Here is a 15,734-nt window from a genome sequence, read left to right on the forward strand (position 1 = left end):
GGCCAATTTTGAATTATGACATGTCTTATTTCAGTTTTGGGTCCTGGCAAGAAGAGGGCATCAACTTAATCGATTTTAGACTTGCATTTGATCCAGATATAGGCATAGGTATTGCCATATTGTCTTTAATGGTAAGCATTTAACTTGAGAGGACTTAACTTGCGGCTCATTAGATTATTTTGCATATGCTTTTTTCTTTTTGAACTTTCTCTCACTCTTTTCCCTCGTTGAAGAATAGCAAAATAAAAAGGGTAATCTTTATTTCTCCTTCGACATTGACAAAGAGTATATGATTTTTGTTAATATTTTTCTACCAATTTTTGGCTTAGGTCTAGTTGTGTGTATATGAAATTGATTTAGTTTATTGGTTAGGCTTCTTTGTTTGATGCTTTTGATAATTAATATGGTTTTTTTAAGAGTTACTATTAGCACTTATCAATGTTTTGGTAAAAGATGAAAGTATCTTTAGAATGGGTCCATTATTAAGAGTTAATCATTTATGCGCTAATTTCATCTAATATAAATATTCAACTGATTGCTTTTTGACACAGTGGTAATATAATATTTTGTATTGATTGCTTCAATGCTTTTAGCCAGGTCTTAATGAGAAATTAAAATGCATAAAGCAACATTCAATGTTGGAAGTTTCTTTGATTAATATTCAGGTTCAAGGTATTTGAGCTTTCTTACATGGGTTTCTTTATTTATGTATATATTAATCAACTAATGCCTTAAGGTCTTTCTAAGCAGTTGGAAAGAGCAACAATAGAAATAGAAAACTAATTCAGAATACAGAGCATAAAAAACAACCAGATGCACATAAAACAGAAAGGAAAAAATGGCAACAGGTCTTCACACGTGATTATATTTTATCAAATTTACTTTGGAGTTTTATCTTCATATATAGCTATTTTTTGATTTGTTTATTAATTCTTCTATTAACTTTCATTCAATTTTTGGTCTCTTATTTATAGGTTAGGAAATCAATCAAAGAGACTGCCTTAATTCTCTCTAATGATGATGTTGATGGTGGCAGGGCTTGGCAAGGCGAGGTGTAGGCTCGATGGTATGTATCTCTTCTAACCAGTGATCAAGCCTGGCATTTTTTTAAGGTGCAACATGTTGGCATAATCCTTTTTATTGCTATCATGACTACACAAGGCATGATTCTATAGCTTGATTTCTTATAAGTTTTCACCATGTCATTTTAGCTTGTGATGAGTATTTCCATCTGTTATGGTGTATTCAATATTTTCATCTGTTTTCTGTTAATTTTGTTTGCTTGTAGGGTCTACTTTTGTTTACAAAAAGTAACTTTTTTTCTTTGGTTGTCTTTCCAAATATAAATTCCCATTAGGACATTGCATATTATATAAAGGCAGATGCATAGAACTTTTAAAGAGTAGTTACTATGAATTAAGTGTGGTGCGATTATTATTTGGTTGTTATGCTAGTCACTTGTCCCTCCTTAGTCTCTCATTGTCAATTTTGCCATTTCTGTCCTATTTTTTCTTAAGTTTTCTTAGTTCTGTTTCTGCTCTGATGTTGTTCTATTTTGATGTATTTATTTCATGTATAGGTATTATATATATACAAGGATATATGTACATCTGTTAGTGTCTCCAGATTTAGTTCTTTCCCTCTCACCCACGTTCTCGTTCTCTCTCTTTCTTTCTCTGTTGTTGCAGATGTTAGCATGGAGGTGGGACTGTGGGGATGGTGTTGTAACAGCGGGGACTTCAATGCGACTAGGGTACCGTTGCCGTGAAGAAAATGGTTTATTTTGATTACATCCCCACTTATCTAAAAGGGTAATGATGATTTTTTATTCTTAGGCATCATCTTTGATTATTTTTTATAATAATTATTATATATTAAAATAACTCATGAGTTTGAAGAAAAATAATACAGTTTTGGTTTTTTCTTCTGTTTATCTGGATTTATGGCTTGATAGAGATGATAATGGGTTTTAAGTCTCAAATACAGTAGTTTTAAGGAAAAACTAAAGTTTAGGTTTATATTTTTGCATTGAATAGTATTTTTATTTTTTTCTATGAAGTTTCAGGAAAGATAAATACAACATTTAAATTTGTGATTAACTTATTTAGTTCTAGTTGGCCAAATTCTTAGACAATTCGCAGTTAATGTAATAGGGTGTTCATGTAAGATGTTAATGATGTTGGGTATTATGGTCTTGCAGCTAAGCTTCTATGGAGGGGTGCTGAGTGTTGGAATGAGTGTTTAAAGCTTTTGGGCGTTGCTGAAGCAGCAGAAGCATCAATGGATTCTGACCAGTTAAGCTCTGGAATTTCAGATTTTGATACTCACTTTCAAGGCCTCATAGTTCAGAAAAGGTCTCTTTCTCTCTCTCTCTCTCTCTATATATATATTTATATAACTGCAGTTGTCTCAACTTATTTCTATATTCTATTCCATATTTGTCATTTGTGAAATGTTCAGTTTTAACTAGTGTGAAGTATATGGTTGTTGTTGATGAATGGAATGCACTAGTACATAATGGAAAACTAGGCGAATAATGCATTCCACTATATTTTTTTACCAGTTATTATTTTTTGTTTTTAGTTTCCCTTTATTTGAAAATAAACAACAACTTAAGCTATGAAACTGTTTTTTTTTACAGAATATACTTTTTCTCCCTTCTCCCTTCTTTGAACATTCTTTGTTTCATGTACAAACCTTGTTGTTTCTTTTTCATAGTTTAGTTAGCAAGAGAGTAAATAAAAGGTTGTGCTATTTATGATTGTTGTAGTTTAATTTGATGAATGTGTATATATGTCTATTTGCTAACTCAGGTAGCTGGAATTTATAGTGGTTATCTCTTGTTTATTTCTCTGAATTGGTATATTTTTTGAGTTATTTTATTTTGTTTCTTAGTCATTGAGTTGTTATAATATATGGCTTGAGTGTATTCTAGTTTCTTGTTTGGCCTTTTATTTTCTTGAGTTATTTGATTCCTTCTAGCTTTTCCTTTATTTTGAAGTTGTTTAGAGAGCAATATAAGGGAATTATTTTCTAAGTAGTTGCAAAGAGCAACAATATAAATAGAAAACAAATTAAGAAAACAGGGCATAAAAAACAACTAGATGATTCTTTTTACTGCAATATGTGGAAACTTTTCGTTTGAGCAGTAGTTTTTATTCCCCTTCCCCATACATTATTCTCATAATAGAGGGGATTTAGAGCAGTGATTGGTAATCCACCGCTTCAAAATAAAACCAAAACTTCCTCATTAGTTAGTTACAATGCCCCATCACTCGTACTTTCTCTCTCATTCATCACCACTGTCCTATACATATACATAATTCCTCTTGTTTTAATCTTATTGTGCTGTGAAATCATTTTCCCTTGCTCATACTCTTTATGCCTGGCATAATTTTTCTTTTATCATTTCATCTCTATAGGTACAATGTAGCAATTAAGTGTGCAACTATTACTCTTGCTGGGCACTCCTAACCAAAGTAGAATTATGAATATAGATTACTTCATTTTAGATTTCTCTCTTAGAAATCCAAGTCTCTCATCTTTTTTTTCTGCAATTTTTGGTAAAATCTGAATCTTTCTATTTTATTTCAATCTCTTGCCCTAACTTCTCTCTATTCAATTCTATTTCAGATTTTGTTTTTAGAAATTGGAAAATGTTGTTGAGCTGTGGGGTAAGCTCTTTTCACTCTGCTATTGTGTGACTTAATATGATTAAGATCTTGAGGTAATATCATTGATTTTATTATAATTATTTTATTTTGATGTTAATATATGTGTTGGCTATTGTGACTTAATATGATTAAGATCTTGTTTCCTAGTAGTGCATACAATGGAATAATACCAAATTATGATTATATTACTAAGTTATTGAGAATTCAGTAGGAATATGATTGCTCTTATAAACTCTAGATAAGATTAAGTTGCATTGATTTGTATTTCCTTGTTTTAATATCAGTAAAGGACATATAGCTATTTTTTTTATTATTTGGAAAAAAAAACTTTGCTTGATTATGTTTGTAATGTATCAAGCCTTTGCCTTGCTTTATGAAGAAAGTTATGAAACACTTTATGTCTTCATTGCTCCCTACTGTCTGAAAAACTATAATGTCTTAATGGCAGCAAGTTGTTTGACAAGTTTGATTTTATTTGCACTGTATTCTCTTTTCTTATTTATAGCTTTGGGAAGTTATAGTTTATATGATAGTTATAGGATTGGATTTGCATTCACTTGTTATATTATTTATTTATTTTAGTTTTCATCTTGCAGATGTTCCCAAGCTTTGTTTGAATCTTCATTTTGTTTTCTATTATGCTTATTTATATTTTGATATTTCTTTGCTAGTTGATTTTCTGGCATTTCAGGAACTTGTTATTGCTTGGGTTGTCATCTTGGCTTGCCTTGTCCATGGGTTTGTTATAGTCTTAGTTGCTAGTGAAGCTCATGCAATAACTCTGGCTGTTGAGGGTTTGTTAGGAGTTGTGTTTACAGTGGCTGCATTAACAGATGAAGCAATGGATGTTGGTGAGGTTTTTTTTTTTTTTTTTGCTATAAGTGTTCTCTGATATGTCTACAAATTAGTTTATGAATTTTGACCTATATCTAATTTGTTTATGAAATTGTTTAAAAATCATGCTTTAAAGTTTAATTAAGTGCTTGTTCTCTTTGTTTAATTAACCCTGTTCAATCCCCAAATAACATCCAACCATTTACTACAATTCAGAGTTGTTTCAGTTCTTGGCACAATGTTCCAGTGATATTTCATTATAAGTTTGTAAAAATTATAGTATAGCATTCATTCATTACCTGGGCTAAATACATGTTAGTTTGGATTCCAAGTGGGTTAATGAAATCTTTTACAGGTCTTTGTTAATTTTTAAGCATCTCCATTTTTTTTTTGTCTTTAGCACATATAATCATTAAGCTGTGCAAAATAGCTAGTGGTATGAGGTTCATCTCATCTGATGTTCATGCATATCTATGTAATAATCTATTTGGTTTTAAGGGAAATAATATGTGTCTAATGTCCATATGTGCTGTTTTAGGTTCAGATCACTTCCAGGACTTGCCAACCAGACCCAAAGGGATATCATAGAATGTGAGAATTTTGTCTTCCAGACAAGTGCACAAAGGATGATGAATTGAAGGATGGAGCAAGTTTCATGCATGGTTTACTTTTGTGTATCTTGTAATGTTTTTGTTTTTCATTTTTGAAGTAAAAAATGTTCAAGAAACTTTATTATGTTATGCTTTCAAACTTAAGTTAGAACTAAGATCTCATGAAATAGACACATTCATAGTTTGAATTAGTTATTATTTAATGTAATACTTATGGTTTATCAATGTATTGAGAATTACATTTTATGATTAATTTTGATTTTTTTTTTATCAAAATACAATAATGAAAATCTTTTAATTAAAAAAAAAACTTATAAGTACTCTTATCACAATAAAAAACCTTAATATGTTATGATTTAGAAACATATTATAAGCGTAACAAATTGTTATGATTTATATAATATAACAAACTAAAAACGTTATAAAAATAATCAAATGTAACAGTTGAAAAGTGTTATGCAAAAAGTATAATATTAAACTTCAAATTTATAACCAAATATTCTAACTAAATGTTATTATTTGAATATTATAGCAACTAAAAATGTGTTATTGAATAGTTTAAGATAACATCGAACATAACATTCGAATACTATTATAGAAAAGACAGGACTTTTAATAACAGGGGCTACGTTAGCATTTTCAGAAGCGTTATCAATACTCCCGGTTAGCAGTTTTTAAGTGTTATGAATACTGTTTTTTCTTGTAGTGCATGCTCCATCAACTTTGGGCCCAGCTGCACCCACCAGCCCACCTGCCCGCTTCTCCTCGGCCTAGGCCTGTTTCCTTCCTCAGCTACCAGCAGCCCAAAGCCGAGCCCACACACCCCAAGCTCCCTACACCCACGGGCCTGCGCCTTTCTCCAAGCCCAACTGAAGCTCTCCCCTTTCCCCAGCCGCCTGGCCCAATTCGCCCCAGGCCCAATGAGCCCAGTTGCCTCAGCAGCCACCCAAAGGCCTCAACCTAGCAAAGGCTCCTTGCCATAGCCCCTTATTGAGCCCAACAAGTGGCTCCCTTGTCCCTTTGTCCCCTATGTCCAAAAATGCCACCTTTCTACCCAATTTTCTCACATGTTTCACCATAACATCATCATTACACCCTATAATTTACCTCTACATGCCATATTTACTTTATTTAATTAATTTAATCAATTTAAGTTAATTATTTTAATGCTCTCATTTTGGCTATAAATATGGAATTTCAAGACTATTTTAGGGTGCTTAATTTTTTGTTACCATCTTCTTTCTACCATTTTGGGTTTTTTAAGAGCATTTTCAAGTATGTATTTTTTTTATTTTGTAATTTCTATTCTAGTTATGTGATTCTAATCTTTTTCATAAGATTATTAAGATCATGATGAAGCAACTTGTAACTAGATAATATTTATGTTGTATGTTGATTTCCCTTGTAATGCAACAAAGTTTATGGATGTTTCTTCGTCATATATGTCTTTCATCTTTAATGTCTCATATTTTGGATTGTTAGATAATATGCACTTTGTTCTTCATTTTGCAAAACATAATATTCTTTGTGTAAGATGTGTCATTAAATTGTACACATCCAATGCTTAGAACAAAAATATTATGTTTTGCCTTATAAATAATGTTATTTGATTTTTTGTTGTTTCATTAGGCTGATTCACATTAAATACTTTGAAATTATACTTTTTGAAAAGTGAAGAAAAATCCTATCTTTTTAGAAGTAATTTGTGCTTAAAATTATAAATCTATTTGGAAAATGATAATTTAACTTATTTTAACTATCACTAAAACTTGGAAATCAATGTACTTATAAATATTATTGAACTTACATTTTGTGGATTCTAGTATCTTAATAATCTTTCTTTTACAATTTATTTTCAAATCATAATTGATTTACTTTGTATTCTCTTAAATAGCTTTATTTTAAATCTTTTATTTTACGTTCATGACATTAAATCTCATCAATCTTTGGAGCTAGGTTATAATTTATTAATTTTGGTTTAAAATAGTTTTCTTTTTTATTTTAGACAACTCCTTTGGGTTCGATCTCGTGCTTACACGAACACTATATTTCATATACGGTTCGTGCGCTTGCGAGTTATAAATTTTTAAAACATACTTATTTTGGGTCCATCAAGATTTTGGCGTCGTTGCCGGGGAGTTGCAAGAAAGGAAACAGAATTTATCTCAAGGTTAGTGAATTCTTCTACTAGTTATTTAAATTTTTGTATTAAAAACAAATTTATATATAGAAAAATATAAAAAATATATATATGTATTTATATAAAAACTAAAAAAAAAAAGATAAAAAGAAAAGTTAGGACGGTTCTACCACCCATAAAAAAAACAACTTACTTATATTTTTATATTTATTTTTTTTAGTTAACGACACTTATGCCTCCTATCTATCTTTTTAATTTTTATAATTGATGACACTTGTGCCTCCTAATTTTGTTGTATTTATTTTATATCTTTGTTAGTTGAGGGCACTTGTGCTTCCTAACATTTGTTGTAATTTTCTTTATTTATCTTGTTCTTATTTTTATTTACTTATTGCAAGTTACTAGTTGATGGCAATTTTGCCTCCTAGTCCTTTATTTTATGTTTTAGTTGATGTCACTTGTGCCTCCTAATTTTTACCTTATTTTTGTTATGGTTGATGGCATGCTATGCTTCCCTACTCTTGCCTAATTTTTTATAGTCTTATTTAATTTTACCTTTTTTTTTGTCTTTTATCATATTTTAGTGTAATTGTGAAAAAAGAAACCTATATCTTGTCCTTTCACCATAAGCAATTTTTGCTTAAAGGAAATTTGAACAAAATTCTCAATCTGCTTCTACTAATTAACCTCAGGGAGTTGTTAGTAGTGTGCGAGTAAGTGGAATCAAATAGGCTTGGGGACAAGTAAACCATAAAAATTATATTGTTGTGAAATCTCTAAAAATTCTAAGTATGCCCTGTGGTTGCGGTTTTAATTGATCTTCTACATCAGAAAATTGCTTGTTTGAGATTATCTTTGTTGCCGTGTTTGTGAAAACTGTATGCATCATTGGGAACGTAACTCTAAAAATAGATTAGTAAAAAGGCATTTTATATTTGTTTGAAATTGAAAGTGTTAGTAAAAATTTGAGCATCATGGAACCAATTGCTAATCCTGTTGATGAAAATGTTGTGCTTGAAAAAACTTTGCTTGAATATTTTGCACCTATTTCATCTAATGCTCCTTCATGTATTGTTCTTCCAACCACTTCTGCTACCCATTTTGAGCTTAAACCATCAATCATTCAATTGTTGCCATATTTTTATGGGTTAGATAGAGAGGATTCTTACAGGCATGTCAAAGATTTCTTAGAAATTTGCTCAACATTTAAATTTTAAAAAATTTCTGATGAGTTGGTCAAACTAAGATTGTTCCCTTTTTCATTAAAAGACAAATCAAAAGCTTGGTTAAATTCCTTTCCCACGGGGTTTATAACTACATGGGATCAACTTTATAATAAATTCTTGCTGAAATTTTTTCCTAGGTCTAAAACTGATAGCCTAAGGAGAGAAATCTCCGAGTTTTTTCAAAAAGATAATGAAGAGTTTTATGAATGTTGAGAAAGATTTAAAGATTTATTATTAAAATGTCCTCATCATGGTTTTGAAAAATGGAGACTTGTAAAATATTTTTATAATGGTTTGACTCCCTCTAATAGTCAAATGATTTAATCTATGCATACCAGAAATTTTTTAAAATTTCAAGGATAAGAGGCTTAGGACGCCCTTGAAGATTTATCTGTCAATTCACAACAATGAAATTATTTTGATCCTAGGTCTAGGTCAACTATTCACCGAAAAGAGGAGGAAGGTATGAAGTAAAAGATGAATTATACTTAAGAACATCCTTAGACAAATTAGCGAGAAAAGTAGAAGCTTTAGCCATAAGCCAAATTATAAATTCTCCAATACAACCAAGAAAAGATGTTTGTTCTATATGTTCTAGTCCTTGCCATAATGCCCAATCATGTCCTTCCTACCAAGAAGCCTTTTCTGAGGAGGCCAATGCTCTTCATACTTATGGGAAACCAAATGATATCCCATTTTCATCCACTTACAATCCAAATTGGAGAAACCATCCAAACTTTTCATGGAGACAAAACCAACCTCAAATGAATCAAGGGCACCAATACAACACGCAAAACCAATCTCATGCCCCACAAAATCAACCATATCCTCAACAAAGGAAACCTTCCTTAGAAGATACTTTACAACAATTTGTGCAATCCACTCAACAAATCCTACAAAATCAGTCTCAATCAATTACTAAACTCGAAACACAAGTAGGACAACTCACCACTGCTTTAGTTGATAGAGAAAAAGGAACATTCACTAGTCAACCTATCCCTAATCCAAAAGGTCAATATGAGATAGGAAAGTCTAGTCATAATGGAGAAATCAAATTAATTTCAACTCTTAAGTCCAGAAAGAACATTGTCAAACCCAATTACATACCCGAGGTTGAAAAAGAAAAAGAAAAAGAAAAGAGTCAACCTTCTAGTTCTAATGCTAATGAATCTTCAAACAAGGAAACTCCAATCCATCCTTTCATTCCAAAAGTCTCATTCCCACAAAGATTACTTCCAATTAAAAAAGGCGGCCAATATAATGACATCTTAGAAGTTTTTAAACAAGTTAGTATCAATATCCCTTTCTTAGATGCCATTAAACAAATTCCTGTCTGCTCTAAATTTTTAAAGAATCTTTGTACTGTTAAACGAAACACTAATGTTCCTAAAAAGACGTTTTTAACTGAACAAGCTAGTTCCATTATTCAATATAAGAGTCTTGTTAAATATAAAGATCCTGGGTGTCCCACAATTTCATGCATTATTGGTGATCATTTTATTAACAAGGCTTTACTTGATTTGGGTGCTAGTGTGAATTTATTGCCTTATTTTGTTTATAAGCAACTTGGTCTTGGTGAACTAAAACCTACTTCTATAACTATTCAATTATTCGATCGTACTGTGAAAATTCCTAGAGGAATTATAGAGGATGTTTTGATAAAAGTTGATAAATTTTACTTTCCTGTTGACTTCATTGTTCTTGATACTCAACCTGTGGAAAATATGCATGCTCAAATTCCTATCATTTTAGGTAGACCATTCTTAGCTACATCTAATGCAATCATAATTTGTCATAATGGTGTTTTGAAATTATCTTTTGGAAATATGACTGTTGAATTGATTGTATTTAATGTTGTTAAATTTGTTGAGTGTGAGGAAGTGCATGAAGTTAACATGATAGATAGTGTTGACCCTCGATTTGGCCAACGACACTGAGTCAAAAATACGACAAGAACTGAGATGATGATTAAGAATAGAATCTAATGGTAAAGAATAGACACAGAAGATTTATAGTGGTTCGACCCCAATGGATAGTAATTACCTACGTCCACTTAGTGCTATTATTAATATTGAATCCCAATGTTGTGATCAAAGAACTAGGGTTCTTGAGTTTCATAAGCCTTAGGGGAAATACAATTGTTTGGAGGATAATCGCACTGTATGCTCTTTCTCTCAGTATTCAGAAAAATGATTCAAAAGTCAAAAGTCCCCTCCTTGAGCTCTCTCATGCATATTTATAGGCTCAAGGGGGGTTACATGGGCCTTAACTATCCTTAATATCCTTGTATCAAGGCAATAAAGTGGATTTAATCAATGTAGTTATTATAAGATTACAATCTTTTAAGGAAATAAACTGAAGCCTACGACCAGCCTGGTCGCACTAATCGTGAGGTTTGACGAAGAAACGGGTAGCTGGTCGATAATCGAACAACACCCCTTTGTTTCGACTCTGCCACGTGTCAACCACGTATGAGAAATCTTTGCCACGTCATCAACATCCATTTTTGGGTAAACATTTGCTCCCCAAGTTTATTTTACTGGGACCAACATAAAGTAAACTTAGGAAACCGACTCTTTGCGTACCCCACCAAATCTGTCAGAGTCGCCCATGCCTTCTCGAAAAAGGTAACCAATCATGTCCAATCAAGTCTTTTCGATTTCCCAAAAAATTGTCTGACGACTATTGCACTTCCCCATAATTTGAAAAAAGTAATTCCATGATTACCTCTTTTATGGTGCCACAATCACTATAAATAATACCCCAAGATCACATTTTTAACTTTTTACTTTTCACTTGCCTTCTCTTCTTCAAGAACTTTGACCTTTAGATACCAGAAAACCCAGCAGATTTCATCACTAATCTAAGGAACTTTCGATCAGACGTTCAAAACGTTCATGTTCATACTCTAACTTTCATCCAAGTAAGTTTCCTGAATCTTTCAGTCGTTTGAGATGCCATGCAAAACCATCTTATATCTGTTTTGTCTCTGAGCTTTTGAATGTTCTTGGCTGAAACTGTTTTGGGATAAATGGGCATATTGATTGATGTTTGACAGGGTAGTGAAATAATGTTTTATAGGAGTTAAGAGTCGGTTTGGTAGTTGAGATTATAGATTTAGGGCGTTAAATCGAAGTAAAAATTCAATTTTTAAGCTAGTTGAAAAACTGGGTTTTTCTCGTCCTTTCAGAGTCTAAAAGTTTTTCCTGAAAAACTTTTCACTTCTGCTTTTTAATCTATTTTCCATACTGTTCGCTTGAAATACATTGTTTTTTTATCAGAATGTTGTTGGTCGTATAAAAGCTTAACTTTTATACACGAGCATCGTTATTCGAACTTTTAAACACAAGGTTTTAGGCCTTAAATTCTCATCTCTCCCTTTTCTGTTCACAGCTTTTCATGCAAGATCCGTGGGGAGGTGAAAGGCCTATCGACAACGACTTGCTGGCCCAATTGCTTGAGGACAAGGAGCAACCGTCGCTGTTTATACCAGAGATCCCTTTTTCTTGTGTCACCCCAAACATTCCATCGTCCCCTCTTCAGAATATGGGTCGAGTAAAGTCCAAAGCCCAGAAAAAGAAACCATCCGCTTCGCCTTCAAATCAGCCTGCTCCTCGGGCTGAAATTCCTTCGACCAATGGTTAGGAAGAAAACACCCCCGACCCTGAAATCCAAAATCAAGCCCAACTCTGAAATGCCATTCAACCAGATGTTGAATGGTACGTTGCCCCTCCTAGTTGAGTAACGGTTAGGATGATTGCAAATTACATTAAGAAGTACAGGCTTCCTGGGGTGACCCTAGTCCAACCTACTAGAGACCAACGGGCAAATCTGCCTGGGGGCGCCTTCAGCGCCTTGCCGAGGTATCACGTCGAGGCAAGAGCGATCCTACCTCTCCATCCTTTCTTCCAAGGAGTGACCAACTATTTCGAGGTCGCTCCGTTCCAAATAACCCTAAACGAGTATAGGATGCTCTCTGCACTTTATATCCTCATAGCCATAAAAAATGGCCTGTCCCTACACCACACGAGGTCAACTATCTGTTCGACCTAAAATCCAACCCCAATCAAGAAAACACAGGGTTCTTCCATTTCTGTCACCAGGAAACGTCCCCCACTTTCCTAAGTGATACCACCTTTATATCCAATGTGGGGAAGTACCATCTAGAGTACTTTCTGACCACTGGCATGGTCGCCAACAACCTGGCCTTCACTCAAGGAGGTAATATCTTCGCTCTCCTAGTCATTTATTTTCCTTTAATTCTTCCTACATTCCCCTTAGAGATTTAGTGTATTTTAGGTCCATGGCTGCGACCGACTCCCACTCCAGACATGGAAGTCCGATCAACACTCTTGGCCAGCATGACTGACGTAGAGAAGAGTGTCAAACAGCTAGTCACATAAGCTAACCTAAGGCTGGTCGGGCTTCTGGCACCTCACTAGGATGTGAGGGAGTCAACAGCGGGGAGTGCCACTGGCGAGGAGATTCCCAAGCAGCACCCAGATGTGGCACAACCTCAAAGGATGAGGATAACTGGAGTGACAATCAGGGAACCCTCCAGCACCCCACGAGCTGCTACTCCCCCTGTCCCACTGGGAAAGGGAAAAAAGAAAGCCACTGAACCCCTCGAGCCTCTCTACGAATCTTCGGATGAGAACGGTACTGATCTCTTGCTCTTAGATAGTTTGCCAATTCCCTGTCACTTGTTTGACGGGGACGAAAACTTTAAGTACACTCCTAATTTAGATTCAGACTTCTTCATGCCAGAGAGTGAGTGTAACACTAGTAGAGTATATAATGTAGCGACCAGTAATGATAGCTTGGGTATTTTACTTACAATTTTCTTTGTTTCTTTTTCTGACATAGCACACTCAGTTATTTGTACTATCTCACTGTTCATGTACTTGCTTCCTTGCAGACATGGCATCTGAAAACATGTTCAATATGTACAGTGCATCTGATGCTCCTGAAGCTCCTGCGAGCAAGAAGAAGACGAGCAGGCGAAATCATGGGGAAAGCAGCAAAGCGCCTCCGGCCAAGAAAACCCGTACTACAAACCCTTCGGCAGATGGACCTTCAACAAATGCAACACCACCTCCTTCTCCCCTCGAGCAGCAGACTCCGCCTGCTCCAGTCGGGTCGACCCCTTCCCCACCGGCTCCAGCTGACTAGACTCAGCAAGCTGCCCCTGCTTTCACAGGGGGCAACATATCGAGCCGCACCCTAAGATCGACCAAGGACAGGATGGCAAAGATCCTGAGGCACGAGCGTTGCCAAGAAGCGATGGCTGGGATAGAGTTGATGGACGTCGACCAGATCTTGACCCGCGCATTAAACGAGCTCGCAAGTGTAAGTTGTCTTTTCCTGTTGAGACTTGATCATTTTATCTATTATTCATTTTAACTTTTGTTTTGATCACAGGCAATGCTAACCATTACTGCCAGCCGGCTCCGCTCAGGAGTTATCACCGAGAAATCCAAGGTATCCGAACAACGACACACTGAGGAGCTTCAGGCCGCTGAAGTAAAATATGCCAAGTAGTTTGAGACGGCTCAGAAGACAAATGCAGCGTTGCTTAAGGAGAAAAATACGCTGGCTGAGGAGTTGAGGGAGAAGTAGACTGCCCTGGACAAAGCCATCGAGTCAAGGGACCAGTATAAGGAGTCTAACCGTATCAATTATCACGAGGCCAAAAAGCTCAAGGCAGACTTGATTACGAGCAGGCAAGAGGCCGACAAGCTGGAGGCTCGGATCGATGAACTTGAGAAAGCCAACGCCAGCAACCTGGAGAGGTACAAGTGTGCCACAGCTAAGTGTTTCTACGACTTCTGGAAACACAGTCAAGGGGCCAACTTTAGCTATCTTCCTGAGTGCATGAGGCATACTGAGATAGCCCGATGCGTTGCTCGTTTGGCCGAAGAAGAAAAAATGAAGGTCCCAGCCTCGCCCGAAATCTCCTTGGCCACCGACGTTGAAGGTGTGGATGATGAAGTCGCTGCTGCAGTCGACCAGAAACACCCGTAAGATCCTCCTGCTTCTTAGCTTATCTTTTGTAATTTTAGTTTCAGTATACGACCTACGAGTCGAGATGTAAAGACAGTTATTTTTTAATTGTTGCGTGGGCAACTTTTTCCCTTTTAACGAACAATTACATCCGAGCAGTAACCTCTCGCGGTGTAAAAGAATTCTCTTTTTTTTTTTTATATATTATAATATATTTACACTTTATTATAACATCTGTTTGCATGACCAAACTTAGCACAGTACTTTGGATTGATTTAACAAAATACAAAATTTTTAAAAATACTCTAAGTACTCTAGCATGCTTTCACTTATTTTTCTCATGTGTTTACATACCTTTCGATATGCTTTGCTTACTAGATGCCTTATATGCCCCCCAAGTGATTGAGGAGCTTTAGGTCCTTGGTCACTTGCCCTAACCAAAACTTGTTCGAACATTTCTGCTGAGAGCAAAGAATTTAAAAGGATAATATAGCAAAACAACACACGTAATGAGCAAATACTTGTAATAAATACAATAATTGGCAAAAATGACTGGTTTCGCACAGTCCCTTATATTTCTCATAATAAATGGACAAATCATGTCTGTACGAGTGATCACCGAAATGATCTTACACTTATAAGCGACTAGTCACATAAAATGACCAACCCTTTTTCATAACTTGTAAAAAGTAAAACTAATACAAGCCAATTCTTTAAGAAGAACTGTTTATTGATAGTACTTGCGCAGGTGTTCTCCATTCCAATAATGAGGAATGAGATCTCCATTTAAGCGAGCAAGTTTATAGGTGCCTGGATGGAGGACTTCTTCAATATGGTATGGTCCTTCCCAATTAGGTCCGAGTACTCCAGTAGCCCGGTCGCGGGTGTTTAGGAAAACCCTTCGAAGTACTAGTGTAACGCTCTGGATAGCCAAGACCGCTACGCTGTGTACTTATAAAAGTGCAGGACTTGCTAATCAAGTCATTTAGTTAAAAATGTGTTACTGAAACCATTAAGGTGCAAGGGTTAAAAGGTTTTGGTCTCAAAATGTACATTTCTTATAACTAAACATTTTTACACATGGGATCCCAAAAAGGAACAGCGTTCAAAAGTCAGTTTACAAAATTTTCAAAGTTTAAACAACCATTAGCCACTCTAAGGAAAAACAGACGTTTCTGGCTCTCCTGTGCCTGTCTCCCTCTCAACCGTGGCAGATGAGCAGCTGATCATGTACATTATGCTCTTA

At 34.9% G+C, this 15,734-nt stretch overlaps 1 long non-coding RNA gene and 1 other non-coding gene across 2 annotated transcripts; one reads left to right on the forward strand and one right to left on the reverse strand.

Moving 5' to 3' along the window:
* The first annotated feature begins 546 nt into the window (after window positions 1-546).
* On the forward strand, window positions 547-3,039 carry LOC133789788 (uncharacterized). The gene is made up of 4 exons (XR_009873705.1): window positions 547-672; window positions 975-1,066; window positions 1,696-1,811; window positions 2,201-3,039. It is a non-coding gene; the product is annotated as an uncharacterized LOC133789788 (long non-coding RNA).
* A 5,596-nt stretch (window positions 3,040-8,635) lies between these two features.
* Window positions 8,636-8,742, reverse strand: LOC133793023 (small nucleolar RNA R71). The gene has a single exon (XR_009874487.1). It is a non-coding gene; the product is annotated as a small nucleolar RNA R71 (small nucleolar RNA).
* Window positions 8,743-15,734: the final 6,992 nt, after the last annotated feature.

This window comes from Humulus lupulus, chromosome 7, assembly GCF_963169125.1.
Source record: "Humulus lupulus chromosome 7, drHumLupu1.1, whole genome shotgun sequence".
NCBI classification, from domain to species: domain Eukaryota; kingdom Viridiplantae; phylum Streptophyta; class Magnoliopsida; order Rosales; family Cannabaceae; genus Humulus; species Humulus lupulus.